Source organism: Lupinus angustifolius, unplaced genomic scaffold, assembly GCF_001865875.1.
Source record: "Lupinus angustifolius cultivar Tanjil unplaced genomic scaffold, LupAngTanjil_v1.0 Scaffold_1_480, whole genome shotgun sequence".
NCBI classification, from domain to species: Eukaryota; Viridiplantae; Streptophyta; class Magnoliopsida; order Fabales; family Fabaceae; genus Lupinus; species Lupinus angustifolius.
Genome location: NW_017715804.1, coordinates 17,679 through 38,840, shown reverse-complemented (window position 1 = coordinate 38,840; position 21,162 = coordinate 17,679). Strand labels below are relative to the sequence as shown.

The following is a 21,162-nucleotide window of genomic DNA, read 5'->3' as shown; positions in this document are numbered from 1 at the left end:
GGATACAAAACTGTGTCTGAGAGAGAGTGAGGGGTGATGGGGTTTTGAGGAGTAAAGAAGGGGCAAAAGTGTAATTTAACTGATATTGAAGCATCTTTATATAATATTTAATAATAATGGAAGTGACTTGCAACTTCTGTAAAGGTAATCAAAACCACGTTAATTTTTTTTGTTTGTTTTGTTTTTTCTTTATTTTACATTTCAGATTTTCTTTAATCACTATTAGTATGAAAGTTTTTCTTCTCTTTGTTTCCTTTTTTTTTTTTACTTTCTGAAAGTATATAATCAAAAACTAGTTTATGTGTTGTCAATGTATCATTCATGAAATTGATTACTTTTTTATTGGCAAATAAATTTTATTAAATAAGTAATAAAGGTACAAGAGTGAAACTTGGAAGATACAATATGAAGGGTATAAGATTGAAATAAAATCATCTTGAGTAATGAAGATTAAATATACTAAAAACAAGAGAAAAAATAATATGATTAGACATCGTTATTTTTGAGATATAATGAAATAACATTTTTATCTATATGTGCAAATGTGAGTTACTTCTCCATTATCGGAGGAGATCATTTCCCAATAAGATTTCATTTCTAGCTAATCAAATGGACCAAATTATTGCTACATCATTTTTTATGAGTTAATTATTATTAACTACTCTTAAATAATATAAGATATATTGACGTAAAAGTCTTTACACTGTACTTTTGTTTCTTCTATTTGTTTTTTTTTACATGAAGTAAAGGATAGTTGGAAAATATGACCCGCCAATCTAGCTTTGGAAATGGATGACCATGGCAACAACCTCACCCAAAATATAGGTATCAATTAAAGTGCAATTATATCAATAATTAGATAGATTTGTCATAGTTTATAACTTTATTTAGCATTGAAAATAAAGGTGTGCCTCTATGAAGCCAATCGACCACATTAACTTTTAATTTTCTTAATTCTATCCCTATAATGTTCATAAATTATCCTCAAATTTTATAATATTAGGTTTAATGTGGCACAATTTTTATTTTAATAATATAATAATGTTACATTTTAATGTTATAAATGTATTTTTGGCCCCAAAGTTAAAAGTTAAAACTCATGCTTTTAATGCTTTAAAAACTCTTAAAATAGTTAAGAAAATGGAAACTATCATTTTGTTATTTAATCTATTAACAACATTTGTTATATAATCTATTATATATTAGCAATTTTACTATTTATATATGGCATTTAGAAACTATGACTTATCTATTTCTTCCAACAATGCATGTTATCTCAACCAATTAGACATAGCATGATATATGGCTTTTAGAGTAGCTATTCTAACAGGAAAAGAAAATAGTGTGGAAATACTAGTTAATTTGTTGAAAGCATTCAAATTCATATATATTTATATTACTATATTATAAAGTTTATACTAACAAAATATTTATAACATATTAGCTTTCCCTGTGATTTTTTTTATAATCAATAATATCCTCACCCAAATGAATTAATTATTTTCAGAGTGTGTGATTGTCCAATGTCTTTTAATCTATCAGAGAATCCAGTGAAATCCTACATCATAGACCAATTCCTTTTTTTATGGGCAAATGTTAGTATGTTAGTATTTGTTATAGGTGAGACTCGAACCATCAATTTTCTTCACTTCATCTATTCTCTCTAACCAAGAAACCGCCTCATAACTTTTTTTTTTTTAAATTTGCTACCTGGAAATTTAATATGAGTAAGACTCGAATCCACAATCTCATTTACGTCATTTTAAACAATAGATTTGAGATTCCATGCTAAAGAAGTAGAAGCACCAAAGAATGACATCGAACTAATTACTTTTGCTGGCACTCTTTATCTTTCAAGTACAGAATATTAGTACGTATGTTAGAAAAGTAATTAATAAATTAAAATTTATTAGTAAAGTTAGTATGAAAAATGAAAGATTATCAGATTAAATTAGAAAAGGAAAATAGATTAGTTGATGCAATGAATAATGATCATGTGGGTATGATCAGGAATCAAGTGTTTAAGTTAGAAGCACAAGGGTAAGCTGTCACTTAGAAAGAAAACAACTATGGCCACATACACACTCTGCACACATTCTTTAATATTTCAATTTTTTTTGTTACTACCAATAATATCTTTTTATTTTATAGGTAAATAACTAATTTTTTTTGGATTTATGGTTGCCCTTATAATAATTGTCGTTCCTAAAAATTGAATCATTGAGTTTATGATTATACTGTAAATTTAGCGAAACCTTATATCACTACCATGTCGTTAGTTAATATTTCAGTTTGAGACAATGCATTTGGTGATAAAGTAAAACTAGTTAGCAGAGACATTAATATTTAAATGCATATAGTGGTAAATTATTGGACAATAAATACTTTAGTTAAAAATGATTAAAAGGGTGGAATTTAATGTTTCAAATTCAATACCTGAAAAAAATATGGATCTGTTGCAGGATTTGTCACTGACTCCTCCAATAGTGTCCAAGCTTACAGCCAGATTCCTCTGCTACTAATAATATTATTACTTAGGGAAATGTGCAAAATTTTAATTTAGTCCTTATATTCTGATTTATTACAATAATTTAGTACAATTAAGTATACTTTATAGTTTCTACTCCCTATAAGGCTATAACCCTATTCACCTATGATGAACTTTTTATTATATTCCTCTATTCACGTTAATGCACGATGCTTACAGCTCAATTTCATCCAAACAATCACCATGATCCATCCACGTGGCTTGCTAGGAAGTCTTTTTTTTACTCTAATCTCACTTGCTACCTTAGCTAAAATTTTATCATACATAAATTAAAAATGGGGTAGATCTACTATGATTTCTGATTTTCCTTTTAACTTCAAGCTTTGTTATGGGTGATATGGCATATGGGTACATTATTATATATATATATATATAAATATGTAAAAAGAAAATGCAATTCTTATAAATCCAAAAAATAAAAATAAGAACTATTACTCAAAGATTAAAATAATCTATGTCATATGTCATAAAAATGATTAAAATGACTAATTTGATCAGATACTTTTTTGGAATGTTTCAAGTTTTTATATTTTTCAGAAACCAAATTAATGCAGAAAAATTATGAAAGACCAAAACAAGTATTTACTATATATATATATAATACTTTTTTATTTTATGTAATTGAAAGACTAAAATAAGTATCTACTATATATATATATATATGAATACTTTTTTATTTTCTGTCATTAAAATAGAAACTAGGAAGTTTGGTTAGTTAAATTTTTTATAGGGTTTGATTTGATTCATTATTGAGGTGAGTTTCTCTCCATTGCATTGTCCATTTCCTGTCAATATCGATTATCAAGGAATCATGTACGACCATTTCATACAAGTGAAAAATATGTATACACAGAGTTTTTTACACTGTCATTGTATTATCTAACATTCATTTTCAATCATCATTGATTTTTCAGAAAAAATAATCCAAATGAACAATAGATGATGCACTAACTGTGTATACATCTTTACACTGTCAGTATATAGATTTAATACTCTTCATATAAACTATTTAATTGTAAAAAGGTCACATATTTGGTAGGAAAACAGGAGTCACATATATGACGAAATCTATATGCAGTTTTAAAGGAGTCACATATGTGTCAAAATTATTATACTTGTTATATTTTCTTCAATTATATGTGAAGTGTATCATATTTTCATTAAAGAGTACTATGACAAGCAAAAATATAAATATCATCTAAGTTTTGTTTGTTCATATTTGTAATGTAAATTTATTGATGTACTTTGTACATAACATCAATAAAATTAAAATTAAACTCTTATTCATAACATTATGACGTTTGTACTTTGTACTATGCTGCATTTGGAAAATACTTTATCTATATTGATAGCAGCATGAAATGGATTAATGTGAAGAAGTAAATATTATAACTCATCAAAGTGGTTGCCATTGCCAATATAAAAATGAAAGGAAAGCTTTTAATATAGTTTATTAGATTAGTTTTCATGTGAGTAATGAACCTTAGTCTTAGCAAAGATCAATGATTAATTTTTCGTTGGATACTCCAAAGTTAATATTTATCTTAACCGACTTCACGAAATTCAAAAACATATTCATGTAAAACCATGTGGCTGCTGGTGAAAAGCAAACATATTATTTTTTATGTTGTTATATAATAAAAAAGTGTAATACTTATATCGCGCTATATTCATACATAATTATTATATCATTTACCATTTATTTAAATTATTATTTTTAAAAATTTAATAATAATTAAATATGAATGATGCATTTGACAATATATTAAACACATACGCAATCAATATATACATTTTTTCTCATAATAAAAACCACCTTTGGTCTCAGTATGTAGTCGGCTAAATGGTTCGAGTAATATTATAATACTTTATCATAAATCACGATAATTAGGAAATTGCTGATATCTAAATATTTCTTAATCATTTGCTTATAATTTTTCTTAGTCTCTCTTTACTTCTAGAAATAGAACTAACATTCATGGAATCTACTCTATATGCAAGTTTCTCGTGGTAAGTTCACACATACAAAAATTACTTAAGTGATAATTCTACCATTTCTCTATCATAACATTGAACTCAACATTGTCCCTTTAATATCTTTAATCCTAATCTTATATTCTCTAGTATATATTCATTTAACTCAACATTTTTATATCCACTGATAAATTTATTCTCTAACATTTTACCATCTCACTTCATATATTACTATAAAAGCCTAGTCACTATATTTTTGTTATGCATGGAAGATCTATATTGACAGTGTAAAGATTTATATATATGTACTTTATTATCAACCATTTGAATTACATTTTCTGAAAAGTCAACAGTAATTAAAAATCAGTAGTGGATGATGCAATGCCAATATATAAAACTCATACATTATCAGCATATAAAACTTATACATTGTCAATATATAAAACTCAGTATATAAAACTTATACACTACCATTATATTCGTCTTTTTTCAATTTTGTATATACCACAATGTTAAACAAGGATTGAGTCAGATGGGCCTGCTCATGCTACTCTGATCCCAAGGTTAATGTACCCAGTAAATAATGGATAATGTTTCCTTGAACTGTATATAGCATTATTACTATCACGTTTTTCTACAATTTATACATACACGTTAAGTTATTTATTTTTAATTTGAATCATATATTTTTTTCACAGAAATAATTTGTTCGAATTGGTTATGATGATTATGTACATCAAAATTGTAGATATCATAAATTTAAATTAAGTTAAGAGTCTAATATTTATACACTAAGAATATAAAGATTTATGCATAATGCATCACCTATCATTCATTTGTATTAATTTTATTTAAGAGTCAATAATTATTAAAAATGAATAGTAAATAATACAATAACAATATAAAAAACTCTTATAATGTCAAGGTGTATATCTATTCCTCTTAAAACAACTCAATTTGATTTATGTGATTGCTGGTTAATTAAGTTAATATTTTGTGTTCACTTGTTGCATATTTTAGAACAAATAAAGCAAAGAAATGTTGTTTCGAAAGTGCAAAAAAGTTGTTTAAATATATAAAATATATGATGCAGTGGTTTCACTTTATTATCTTTATTTTTACTTGAAATAGTGGTTTCACTTTATTGGTGTGGTGTTAATTAGAAAATTAGTGGGTTGCAGGGAGCATGAGAAAAAGAAAAGAATTGAAAGGAGTGTCAGCTATCATGTGAGTGAGTCTTCTGGTTCAAATGTGATACTCCATTTAGAGTCATATCACTTATCTGAAAGTATGTAGCACTAATACATATCTACTGATAAGAATTAAACTTTCATTCCAGAAGTAGATTATTGAATGATGTCATAATTTCTATCATAAATAATGTTTATTAATAAAATATTAGTTTTTAAGTCTTTCTTAATATTTTACCTGTAGTTTTTTATATTTCTTTTCTATAAATTGGACTAACTTTTATTTAATCTAATCTTATCGTACATACATTTTGGATGGAAGATGTGGTACAATAATTTGATGATTTTTTTTCCTTCACTTTCCTTTGAAGCTTCACCCCACACGTGCATACTATTCAACCATGTCCTAAGCCTAACATGGTACCACGTGCACCGCACACAATAAATTATGCAATGCAATCCTCTCTCAAATTGCAAATAATTGAAATTATATAGGTTTTTCTTATTATTATACTTTTGGTGCAGATTGTATTATTCATTCTGTTAAGTTGTGGTGCACCATATATTTTCATTATCAACTCACAGTCATTCTAGAGATTTCAGAATTTGGGCAAAAAATTTAGACATGTTTAATCCATAATTCATACACAATATTTATTTTTGTAACTTTTGAACACTAATTTTTGTAATTCTTTTTGTTCATAGTAGAGTGCCAAGATATGTTTTTAATATGATTATCTAGAAGATCCAATGACAAATAGTAAATTGGAAATCTAACCCGTTGAATAAGGTGGGTAGGCTTTGTCTTGTAAAGTATGTTCATAACTCTATTTCTACTTATACCATGTGGCTCCCTCAAAGTACTTACAATGAGATGGACAAATTGAGGTGAAATATTGTTTGGGGTGGCGATGTCCAAAACATCATGGGTGTTTGGGGCTTCCAGATTGACAAGTGTCCAAATGATCATATTCTATATACTTTTTTATGACATTTTGACTACTTAATCAACTCAAATAAATGAAATTATACTAAAACATGATTAAAACGTGTTTAAATGGCCAAGTCTCACATCTAAAGTGTTTTATAGGCTTAATCCAGATGAATAATTGCAAAAAGAGAAGTTCCAGACAAAAACAAGAATTCAACCATGACATGTTGGAGTAAAATTGGGATAACTCATTCGTTCACTATTGAATCGAGCTGAAATTTTGATATGTTCTTGACTGATGGGACATCAATGTGAACAACCAGGTCATCAAAATAAGCAAAACACATTGCACTGAATGCAGGTTTATGCGCTTAGCGCACACATCAACAAATTTCAGCATTTTGATAGTGTTTCATCTCCGCTCAATGTACCCACTTGCGCTTAGTGCACGGAGCTGTGCCTAGCACATATGGGTGCATTGAAAAGTCGCAATAAGCAAACTCGAGGTGCATTGAGCGCACAGGACAACACCAGAACACTATTTAAGGACTTCCAACTTGAACTATTTGGTATACACTTCATATATTCACATTGCAATATTTATTTTTGAAGTTTTTAAGGAGTTTAACTTACTTAGATCGTGAAAACTAAATGTATGCATTATAGGAGTTAATCTATGCTCATTTGTGAATGGTTCTATCATCTCATGAGTTATGTATTGTCCTTATCTTGCTTGCATTGTATGAACATTAATAGCTAAGTACTCCCTTGTTGGGATTGAATGTAATACAAACTTGATGTATAAATACTGATTTATTTATATAAAGTTCGTAACATTTTGTTTATGTTTGAGTTCTTGTATGAGCATAATGCTTGCTTTACTTTTGGCAAACTTATTGCATGAATTTAGAATAGAATGTTAGTATCATACTTGCATAATTTTGAACTTGCATAACTCAACGATTGATATATTTTCTAGGCATAGACTTGTATCAAATTGTCATCTCATGCGAGTTACTTATTAGCATATACACATAGAGCTAATTTTGTAATTTTTTAACTCTTGAATTGAATGGCATGGATTACTAGACATAAAAGTATGCTTGAAGGTTCATAAAATAGAATTGTATCATTATAGTTACTAGACATAGATCTACATATGATAAGCTGCTAGTATAGACCAAAACATTGGTGGCTAGTACAACTGAGGTGTTGTATTTTAACTCAACTTACATACATGGACTACTAGACATAGAGGCGTGATTTTGCAAGTCATATTTCTTAATCTTATGGAATTAAGTTGCTAGATATAGAGCTTTGTTGAAAAAGTTACTAAATTGACTACATTAGCATTTAGAAATATTGAGGTCATTTGTGTAGAGTAATCATTATGAATTGGATATGTGTATTGAATCATATGTATATAGATAGTGAGTATGAATTTCATTCCCAACTCCTTTTATTATTCTATTACATTTGAATTATATTGTGTCATCAAACCAACCTTGAAAACCCATTTAAAAATCAGTTTAGAATAGTAATTTGACTGTTGAAAGGCTAAATTTAGCAAGTCCATGTGGATACGAAAACTCATTAACTCTATACTTGTTTGTGACACTGAGGTAGTATTTATACTCCTAGTTATTCTAGAGATTTCAGCATTTGGGCAAAAAAAATTAGAAGGTCTATGTAATTCATAAACAATATTCATTTTTGTAACTTTTGAACACCTATTTTTGTAACCTTGGAAACTACTTGGGCATTTTGTTTGTTCAGGGTAGGGTGCCAAGATATGTTTTTAATCTAATTATCTAGAAGATCCAATGGCGCATGGTAAATTGAAAATCTAACCTGTTGAATAAGGCGGGTAGGCTTTGTCTTGCAAAGTATATGCATAACTCTATTTCTACTTATATCATATGGCTCCCTCAAAGTACTTATAACGAGATTGACAAAATGATGTGAAATTTTGTTTGGGGTGGCGATGTCCAAAACATCATGGTGGTTTGGGGCTTCGAGATACACGCTCAATTAATATTTCTCTTCTTGGTAAACTGTGTTGGAACATGATCTTGGATTACAACAAGTTATAATGCAATGTTTTGAAGGGCAAGTATATTGGAGAGTTTTCTATGTTGTTTGCAAGTCACAAGTCTTGTGATTCTTATACTTGGAAAACCATTTTGAAAGCTATTGATGTGCTTAAAGAAGGTTTTACTTTGCATGTTGGTAGTGGTGACAAGTCTTTTCGGTATGACAAATGGTCTAGGCTAGGTAGACTATGCAACTTGGTGGACTATGTGTGTATTTCTGATACCATATTGTGTATGATGGATCTTTTTGCGGAGATACATGAAATTTCAACAGTCTGTCCATCCTTCTTTCCACCGAGGTAAGACAGGCTATCTCTGTCTTAGTTAATGCAATTATTATTCCAGGTTGGGTTTGGAATAACCATGTGTCAAGAGGCTATACTGCTAATTCAAGCTATAATAGGTGGCTAAAAACTAGTGGGGTTGATGATTCTCTATCCTATGCTTGGAGGTGGGTATGGTGTATAAATGTTCTAGAAAAAGTTAGATTTATATGTTGGCTTGCTATTCATGACTCTCATCCTACTAATGAGTTGTGTTTCAAATGAAAGTTGACAATGAGTCTTATTTGCTCTAGGTGAAATGGTTACGTGGAGGACATCCTTCATACTCTCAGAGATTGTTTTAACTCGGTCCATTTGTGACAATGTTTAGATTTTATTATACATATTTCTAGAATAACTTTTCTTTCATCAGTTGGTTGGAGGAAAAATCTCAATTCCCAAATGGAAAATTGTTCGTGGAAGATATCTGATGGGCTTGGAGGTGAAAAATAACATTATTTTGAAGACTGTGGCTTGTGAATTAATCTTCTTGCGCTTCACATTATCATGAAGTTAGAGATTGGTTTAAAATTGTAGGTTCGAGCTTTGCGGATAGCAGTATGCCTCCTTTCCAGTGTTGTTTACTAGTGTTTAGACAAGTGAAGCTAAATGTAGATGATATTTGTTCTATGAGTTCTAATACTATGAGCGGAGGTGGTGTGATTCATGATAATGAATGGATTTGGCAAGTGGGTTTCTCCTCAAGTCTTGGGGTTGGTGCTGCTATTGAAGCTAAATTTATTACATTGGAGCTTGGTCTTCTTATGACTTGGGAGAGGGGTTTTGAGTCTATTGTCTCCTATTGAAACTTTTTGGAGGCTATGTAAATCATTACCGAGGGTCTAACGAACCATTTCAAAAGCTTTCTAGAGTGATGAAACAGATACGTGAGTTACTTACATAATGTTGGATGGTTCAAATCAGTCTTATCCTAAGGGAGGCTAACTCTTTGGCCGACTTCATGGCAAAGGTTGGTGCACAATCGACCTCAGATCTTCAGTATTGGGATTCGGCTACTACGGGTGCAATGACAATCTTAGATATGGATCTCCCTTCTTAGTTTTGTTTTTTCTTTTCTAATGTACCAAAAAAACTATTTGAAAGAATAACCTAAGCAATTTCTCTCCATTAAATTGTAAATTCCATTTGGGATATACTGTAACTATATCTACAAATAAAATAAATAAAAGACAATAACCTGCATGTCAAGTAATAATTGAAGAAAATTTAAATGGCTCCCCTAATTCGATATATTCTTGATGCATGCGTGACAGGGATCAATGTAATTGTTGAGGTCACCAATTCGATAGATTATTTATTTATTTTTTTAAAAATTGTGCAAATTAAAAATATTAAATAAAGGTATATTTAAAAGTAATTATTAATACTATCATAGATTTCAATACAAGATAAATAAGAAGGAAAAAAAACTCATATGATCGAGAAAGATAAACGAGAACAAATGGAATACTTTTTATTTATTAGATAAAGTAAGTAAAGCTATTTTACTTGGAAAGTAAGTATTAATACTTTCTTAAATTTCTAAATGACAGAAGGGGGAATTTAGAGAAAAATATTTATGTATTGATAATATATGAATTTTATATATTATTATTATATCATATATCATTCATATTTAATTATTATTGACTTTTCATAAAAATATAATACAAATGAATGATGAATATAGTAGATATATAAATCTTTACACCCACAATGTATAAATATTACACTTAAAATAAATAGGAGCATATCATATATCATTTATATTTAATTATTATTGACTTTTCATAAAAATATAATCCAAAATGATGAATATAGTAGATATATATAAATCCTTACACCAACAATGTATAAATATTACAATAAAAATAAATAGGAACATAAATACTGTTCATTTAATAGACAAAGTAAAGCTATTTTACAAAACCAAAGGCCCAAAAAATTGGCACACAGGCCCTATTTTATTGTCTAACTCAACTTAACCGGAGAGAGAGAGAAAAAACACATAAAAAATGAGAGGGAATTCACTTCATCTTAGTTATCAATTTTAGGGAAATCTAATAGTTTAGATATACTCATTAATTCAGACTGTCGAATTTCTACAGAATTGATACTAAGATATGAAGTAAGTTTTTTAAACTTAATCTTAGAGTAAGTAAATTCTCTCCCTAAAAATATAGTCCAAAATGTAGAAAAAACCAGGATTGTGGATGGAAATTGTGCTTTGAATAAAATTATGATAAATATAACATATTACATTGTTAAGGACTTGATCTCAATGTTATGAAATCCAGTGAAATAATATGATGAGCCTACTGCTACTATAAAGCTATATCATGTGGATATCACTTGAATTGGCTTCACAAGTAAATAAAAATTCTTGACTCAATACAGGTAATAATGTTGATCCAATATAATTGATTTAGGTGACGACTAACTTGGGAACCAATTAGTTTGTTTTCAAGCGAACTATTTTTATAGCCGTTAGATTAAATGACATTAATTTCATTCGTTAAAAAATATAACCAATTACCTTTTATGTATAAAAGTTGTGATATTTCAGTACAACTTCTATATGTTAGGAAGTCGTTTTCAGTTAACACGACTTATGAACAAAAGCCGTATAGTTATATAACGACTTATGTATATGAATTAAATAGAAGTTATTGTAGATTACTTGATATATAGAAGTCTTTTTAACTATTTCGTTGTAGGTCTGAGTCTCATATTCATCTTTTTTAATTTATTGTTGTAAATATTTTTGGAGGATTATATTCATTGCATTATAACTTTGATTGTGGACTTTTAAACATCAATTAATAATTATCAGTTATTTCTTTAGTTGATTTTTATTTATACATTATGTAAAAGTAATATTTTTAAGTCATGTGTGATTGAATAACATAATTTAAAAAGCTGATGATGGTTAATCCTCCAAAAATATTTACAATAATAAATTTAAAATGATGATTATGAGACTCGAACTCACAATAAAACACTTGAAAACACTACTATTTACCATGTGATCTATAGAGAATTTTGTTTATTACATGCACATAAGTCATTATATGTGAAAGATAACGCTCCGCAGATCCTCCAAAATTTAAAAGTCCATGATGGTTAATCCTCCAAAAATATTTAGAACGATAAATTAAAAATGGTGAACATGAGATTCAAACCCACAACCAAACAGTTAAAAATACTACTATATCATGTGATCTATAGTAACTTTTGTTTATTTTATGCACAAAAGTCGTTATATAACAATACGACTTCTATTCAGAAGTCGTGTTAACCAAAAACAACTTATGTTCATAAGTCTTGTTAGTCGAAAACGATTCATTGTAAGACTGAGATTGCAACTAAGAGGGGGAGGGGTGAATTAGTTGACTTAAAATAATGGACACTTTTTCTGCAAAATCAAGAGTTAAAGTGCAGCGAAAAATATATGCAAAAAATTAACAAGTAAAATCAAAGAGATAAGGGAGAAGAGAATACACAAGGATTTTTATACTCGTTCACCTTCTTGTCCAGTGAATGCTACGTCCAGTATTCTTGCAGCACAGTAGATTTTCCAACTAAAGATTATGAGTTGCAATTACAATATCTGACCCTAAGATCTCTATGTACCTTGAACATTCATTAATCCTTATTCACCCTTGGAAAACACATTTCCAAGTGATTCTAATCCCCTTTCTTATCACACCCTGTGAAAAAACATATTCTGCAATAATAGTGAAGAATGTTCAACAATGACGGAATTGTCTTTACAAGTATGAAAGTAATGTAACTTGCAATCCAATCAACTCTTTTGTATACTTAGTAATAATGCTCTTTATAAGTTTGTAAACTTGAAACACTTTTTCACTTTTAAGCAACTTCAAAAAAATCAACTTTGAAAGTTTAAGAACTTGTTGCCAAAAGTGCATAAAATAATTTCATAATGTGTATAAGAGCTTTTGAAATTGGTATGAGAGTTGTGTATATATTGTGTGTTGTGATTGTGAGTTTTAATACCTTTATATAGGCTTTCCAATCAACCAAAATGTCTCTTCGAAAGGGTGAGAATTGATTGGAATGAAACCATATCTTTTGGGTTGAAATTCATTCACTCTGAATTTGAAAATCTGATGCAACGGCTCTCAGTAACCGATTACAACATTGAGTAATCGATTACTCAAATATTCTGTCCACTGATCATTTATTTTCAAATTAGAGTAATCGGTTATTCAACTTTAATAACACTGGTAATTTGTTACTCAAAGACAGTAATTGATTACTCTGATCAGTTTTAAGTTGGATAACTCTTTTTTCACACTCGTAACCTGTTAGTTAGATAAAGTAACCCGTTACACATTATTTTTGTGAAGTGTTTCAATTTTCTTTTAAAATATTTTGAGCATTACTACTATTGTATAATCAAGATTATAGGATAGAATATCTATTTAGACTTACACTAAAAGTCTTGAATATCTTGAATTTTGAATCTTCATTGTCTTCATAAGTATTCTTCATTTTCTTCTTTTTGGTGATGTTGGTGTCTTCATCAAAACCGTGTCAATGTCAGGAGCAAAGATCTTCTTCACATTCCTAACATACAGAATTCGTACTGAGTATCACGACTTCTAGATACAAATTTTATATACAATCACTACAATATTTACCATTCATTTAAATTACTTTTTTGAAAAGTCAACGATAAGTAAATATGAATGATAGATAATGTAATAATTGTATAAAAACTCATACACTATTAAGAGATATATATATATTTTTCTCTTGATGAATTGTTTCAAAGATCATATATTCGAAATTTATACTGTAGGAAATATAAAGACTTCATTAATTTATAGGTCTTTATAGTCATTCAACTTGGAAGTAATTGACAATAATTATTATTATGAAAAATTAGAATAATTAACATAAACTATTGAATCTTATTTGAACATAATATTAAAAAATGATCATGTAATTAATAATTAACTTTTAATTTTAACTATTTATATAAAGTTGTAAGACTCAAATTTATTACTTTTGTAGTTTTTATTTGTTACTTAAGTCACTTTTGATTTAGTTTATCCAAATTATGGTGAACTTGTTAGACTTAACTCACCTATATTTTCTTTATAAAAAGTACTCAATAAATAATGTATGAAAATAAAGTATATTTTCATATAAGATAAATCATTTTAGTCATTATATATGTGATATTTAATTTTTTTCTACAAAAATCATCAAAGAGATAATATATTTTATAATATAATGATATGTTTTATCCTCATAATATATACTCAGAAAATAAGTGAATAAATAATTGAGGTGATGAAATGAAGATGGAGCGTAATTGAAGTGACCCAATTTATACATTCATTGGTCAAATACGTGACGCAGCGAAGTGATACCAATGTCAGCCCTCTGGACGCATGGAATAATTGCTTCTCATAGGAAGCTTCGTTTTCTCTCTCAAGAAAATCTGTAATTTTATATAACATTTTTTTTATTAGTCAAAAATATTTAATTATTATATTTTTAATTTAAATATATATTTTTGACCAAATACAAGATATATAAAGTGACACACTTTTAGAAATTGCCTTATTTTTAGTTTTTAATTAAATATTAGTTATGTATATGGTTTGAGAAATCAATAAATGATGTAAAAATAAATATAATTTGATAAAATAATCTTATTTTATTAAGGTTCCATCTCAAAACCAATTGGTAATGAGCCCAACAGGTATTTAAACCATTACCAAGACAATGAGGTAAACGATGTGAGACTTACTTTCCAACATGCCCCCGTCCACGTAAGTCTACCGAACCATGCCAAGGGGTTACCTTTGACCCATAACTAAATGACATCTTTTGGCCCTTTACAACCGAAAAGAAGTTGGACTCTAACTCTGATACCATTTTAAGGTTCCATCTCAAAACTAATTAACAATGAGAGGAGTAGTCCAACAAATATTTAAATCATTACCAAGACAATGAAATATGCGATATGAAACTTACTTTCCAACATATTTAATACATATTTAAACTGAATTGAAAAGAAATAGAGAAATAGAGTATAAAAGAGAAATAGTAAATAATAATATAGTTGGAAAATAAAGTGTAAATGTATATTGAATTTCTAAAATATGAAGAGATATGAAATAACATGAAAAAAATCAAAATATCAAAAGTTGAGTTTTGGAACTCAGTAGATTTTCACATACGTTTAATCACCCCAAGAGATTTTACTATCCCAGATTTTTTTTAAACTAGGATTCGGATCTGGTTCAGTTGATTAACTGAATTTTTTAACTGAATTTACTATCCCCAACAGGTATTTTTTAACTGAATTTAATGATTAATAACTAGATATGATACAAATTTGAACAAAATTTCTTTATTCTCCTTTCACTCTTCAAAATTGACCTCATAAGGTAGAAGGCCATTTCAGCTTTTTGGAGATGATGACAGTCATAACTTATGTGGTTGGTGTTATGAATTGTCTAATTCCAATCTTATATATTTTGTCAATATTTATTCCTTCTACCGGGAGGAAACAAGTTTAGACAATGTCTTGAACATATAAAATTAAAAAAGGCATATATTTTTGTAATCAAGGGTATTTCCTCACTTTTTGGGTATCTAATTTTTTGGGTGTGTGTTTATCTATCTCAACAAATGTTGTTTTCAGAAATCAAATTCTTGTCATTTTAATCTTTCTGATATTTAGTGAGATCTTACACTATTAGATCAATGCGTACTAATATATCATATCAATACAATCACAATCTTTTCTTTTTTGCATCATTAATATGTAGAAAGAGGAAAAGGTGATGTATTAATACTTCATTGTGGAAATTAATAGAAATAACATAATACAATGATTACTAATTAATCCTGATTTACAGTCTTACCTAGGAGTAGAGAGACATGGACAAAGATAGGAAAGTGTTAGTTTCTTATATCAACAAAAGTAAGACTTCATTGTTGTGATTGTCACAAAATTGGAGTCAAAGAAATTGCATATTTTATATGTTATTTTATTAAGTCTCAAAGGTACAACAAGACAATGAAACTTCCCTTGCTTTTTGATACATAAACTTTGCAAATAAGGTTTATAAAAAATAAACCAAGTTCAAGCATGAAAAGTTGAGAGACTATTTTATTTGGGAAAGAAAGCATGAGGAAATAAAGCACAAGTAAAGGCATGGTGTAAAAAATGAAATGGGTTTTTTTAATTATTTTTTTGGTACTATCAAGGGCAACCTCTCACCTATTTGGGTTAGAAACTAATCTCTTTTGGGTTGCGTAGTTTGCCCCTCACAACAAGTGTTGTTATCGGGAATTGAACATTGACCTTTTGGTCATCCTAGGAATCCAACTAGGACTTACACCATTAGATCAATATTTTGTTATTTTTTTAATTATTTGGTATGTCCGGAAAAGCAACCAAAGTTTGGAGAAAAAATAGTTGGAATTGAAAATGTTTGTGGGTTTAATTTTAGAAATGAATGAAAAGAAAGTGTTAAGAATCGCCTAACAATTATAATAGTTAGTATTTGAGATATTAAAAACTATGTAACCTTTTGTGACATTGGTATATCCTAGGAACAATCTTTTTTTTTGTTTCTCATAGATATTTTTGTACACACTGAAGGCAATCATGTCTGAGTCGGGAACATTCATAGGTACGACGTGGGGCTAACTTTACCAGCGGACATTTTTTCCATCTACAAGACTCGAACCCGAGACCTTACTTAAGGGAAATCAAACATGTATCACTTCAACCCACGCCTAAGTTACTTTAACCCAACTTTGTTATGTTAATAGCTAATTAACTAGTATAATGGAAAGATACAAAACTTCATAAGGGAATTTCTTTTTCAAAGCAGGCATGCGCAACATATTGATAATAAGTATTGATATTTCCCTCCACTATCCCATTCCATTGAGGGGGTGTAAATACAAGATGCTTAATGGATAATCCCTCTATTAGAGAGAATGATAACATAAAAAATCCTACTCAATTATTACTTCTAACCATTTTAACTTTCACAAAATATAATGATAAATCTTTAATACTTTAGATGTTTCAACTTTGTTATTTATAAGAAAAAATCTATATAAATCTAGATTGATCATCCATAATTGTGAAGAAGTGCCTACATCTATGACCTCAAACGTATAGAGAATGGAACCTAAATGTCAACATGTATTATATCAAAACATTATACAAAATGTGGTTGACTTAAAGGAAAATTTAACTTTTTTTTGTTTGGCTAAATGACATATGTAAATACATGATCCTTATTAAAAGAAACATGTGGATATTTTCTCTTAATAGCATGGTGGAGGAGTTAATATATAATGCCATAGTCTACAAGTAACATTTATAAAATTAACCATAGAAAACTTGACTTTATAGAGATGCTTAGTTGTGTTAATCACATAGAATCCATTTGAGATATTAGTTGTATCCATCATCTTCAAAGAAACCCTATCTTGGATCTTATAGCCAGATGTATTAAAAGAGAGAACATAAAAGGAAATTAAGGTCAACTTAGGTTAAGAAAGAAGATTATATGAAAAAGTAGGTAGGTATAAGACATTGTGTACTGTTAGTGTTTGAGAAAGAGGAATAACGCCGAAATTTGTATAAGAACTTCAATTCCATTTAGTAATTTAACTCTAAGATTCTTAATTTGGTAGTATGTTAGAATATGTGAAATTGTGTAAGAGTTAATTAATCAACACTATAGTTAATTGATTAATTGTGTAAGAGTTAAACGATTAGCACTATAGTTAATCGATTAACTGGTTAGTTGTTTCAATTAGTTTGTGTTCGATAATCGATTATCAACATAGTTAATCGATCATCTGGTTAACAATTTATGTTTTCTGTTTTTGTAATTGTTGTATATAAATGGGTATTCCCCTAATCTTTGTAATTCAATTTCATTCAATTCAGTAATGAGAATATTATTCATTCATTTCTCATTCTTTCTTATTTCATCAAGATTGTTCATGACTCATACCATTTTAACATAGTAATAAGAAAAGATTGACAACAAAGAGCTAACGAGGATCTATTGCACCAATATATAAAATCCATGACACATATTGACATTTGGGATCAAAATTACCTTCATTCTCCTAATCTTATGGAACCGAGGTAACGGACAAAATATTATTGATCTCATCTTGGCTTAAAGATAATTTCATCTTGGCTTTTTCCCATGTTGTACAAGCTGCTGATTGTTATGGCAACTTACTTTGTGCATATTAGCAACCATAGCCGAATTTACTTGCTCATTCCCTATGAATTGGAAGTAAACATGGAATTCATGCAATCTATAACATGTCTCTATGGTATGCTTTGTGTAATTTAAGGAGATAATGGCATAGATATCACAATATTGTTAACTATTTCCCAAGTTGTATATAGGGAAACTTATTTTGAAAACATCTGAATAGAATCATAAACAAAACCTAATTCATGCTTTGAAATGAAACTCATCTTCATCAATCTTATTCATTTGATGATAGTTCTTTCCATTTAGCAACGGAAAAACTCAAGAAATTATAAGATTATCTTAAAGATATACAAAGAATAGTAAAGATGGATCTCACTGGGATCCATATGATAATTAGTAGAATTTGTGGAAGAGACAAGATTGGAAGAAAAATTATATGAATTAAGATTGAAAAGATAATTATTGAAAATATGAGATAAATGAATTATATAATATACTAAAAGTTGCTTCTTATTAAAGTAAGTGACTAAATAACTAATTTTATCAGAGAGCTAATAACTCAAAGTGCTCAATAAGTAGCTTTTAAACCTAACCTCTACAAACTCAACACAATTATCAAATTAAGTTTGCAATAAAAAAAACTAAAAATAATACTCAATAAAATTTACATATATATTGAGATCGAAATAATGAAATCCATCTAATAAATAAAACTATAAAAATTAACAATATTATAATATTACACAATTTAATAGTAAAAAATAGGAATAAAATTTAATATTAGAAGAAAATCATATTAAATAATAAAGTAAATTTTCCTGATACCCTATCAGATTTGGTGAAATTATATAAACCTAAAACTACCATTTTATTTTTTACATAAACACAAATTACCTCTCATTTATATAAATATATTACTTTGTATATCCTTTTAAGGCCATTAGAGGAAGTAAGATTAATATAATTTCACTAAACTATCAATGAAATTTTCTAACAATAATATTACACTATATTATATATCATCGAATAGGGTCGGTCTACCCTACTCACTCACCCGATATGGTCCGATCATGAATATCATCGAATAGGGTTGGGTCTCATCGTTATAGGACTGAGTTCAGATTCAAATATTAAATCCAGTCAATATTTAAGGACCAAACATGACCTGTTCCGACGTGTCATATTGTCTCTCACTCATCTTGTTTAAATGTGTCTCTATTCAAATGTGTAGAGAGTAATGTTATTTTTTGGTCGAAAGTATCTTTTATTCTCTAACTTTTTAATCATATATACATGATTAATAATATATATATATATATATATATTATTTTATATGTCAAATATATATTAATAATAATAAATAATATTGATAAATTTTATCAAAAATGAGTATGTATTATATTTAATCGGATATATGATTGGATTCGGTTTTAAAGATTAACCCGATCGATATTTATGGTCGGGTTAACTTTGAGTCTATGGTCGGATTTATGTTAAGAAAAGTTACTCAACTAACATTTGAGGCCAGATAAGGACAAATCTTAACCCATTCTAATCTGACTCATGTCCACCCCTAAGATAAGCATGTCTAGGAATGGATGTAAAGAATACAGTGTGTTCAAGAATAGAAGAAAATAATATATACAATTAACAAACAATGTGTTAAAATAATAAGAAAAACAACCCTCTTTAATAATGGAGTACAATTAACAAACAATGTGTTAAAATAATAAGAAAAACAATAAAAGTAAAGTCAACCCTCTTAATAATGGAGTACAATTAGCATGGACGAGGATCACATTCTCATAATTTTTGCATCCTCATGTCTCGAACCAACCAAACTTCACAAAATAATATTAAAATATTATTATTTTTTTTTATAATTTTTATTTTTAAATGAATGGAGTTTTTTCATTGGCTTGATGCACCAAATGGTACATGAATTGGGACATGTAATCCCATCCCTTTTAGTAGCAGCACAATAGGATAATTGGATAAGTGGGACACACTCATATAACAACAATAAGGAAAAAGAAAGTTAAGCAACATGGATATATCTAACTTCATAGTACTAGCTAGTAGCAATACCTTAACTTAGAAGAGATTAGGAGTTTTTTTTTTGTCTCCAGAAGATTTTTTAAGGTATGTTTACGAGTTGAGTTTCAGATAAAATAAAAATAAAAAAATAAAAGCTTAAGAGACACAAAAAATGTCGGTGAAATGATTTCAAAGCCTCCCCTTTTTATTTCTCCTCATCCAAAAATCAATTTGCAAACTGAAAGCTAAAATACTCTTCAAAGTAATTGATTGCAAGAGTTTGGATTGAAATGAAATAATGAACTAATGTATTTTCTCTTACGTTCAATTTGTTAAGGTTTCATCTCAAAACCAATTGATAATAAAAGGAGTAACCCAATAGGTATTTAAACTATTCTCTAGATAATGAGACAGAAGATGTGAGACTTATATTCCAACACAATCTACTTTAAACTTCTCCAACTTTACCTTATTAGTTCTATTAAGAAATGTGACCCTTGTGAGAAGCATATGCACAAAGTCTTCATCAAGTTTGTCTTAATGTGATGATTATGACTCAGATGATCATTATCTTTATTTGAGTGTAGTTTCTTGGGAATGTGATGTTTGATCACAACTTGACTTGAAACCAGGAAGTATACCATACACCTTTTGTTTAATCAATAGTCTGGATAATGAACTAATCTCTTTTAGGATGTGTGATTGTTCTTCTCAACAAATGTTGCTCATATGAATCAAATATTTAACTTTTTGATAAACCTGAGAATCTAATAAGATCTTACACTACTACACTAACATCTTGTTGATACCCATTT

The 21,162-nt window shown here is 28.5% G+C and overlaps 1 long non-coding RNA gene across 1 annotated transcript; it reads left to right on the top strand.

Annotated features, from left to right (window-relative positions):
* Window positions 1–5,508: 5,508 nt before the first annotated feature.
* Window positions 5,509–20,770, top strand: LOC109336941. Its single transcript, XR_002106388.1, has 3 exons — window positions 5,509–5,520; window positions 18,814–18,828; window positions 20,685–20,770. It is a non-coding gene; the product is annotated as an uncharacterized LOC109336941 (long non-coding RNA).
* Window positions 20,771–21,162: the final 392 nt, after the last annotated feature.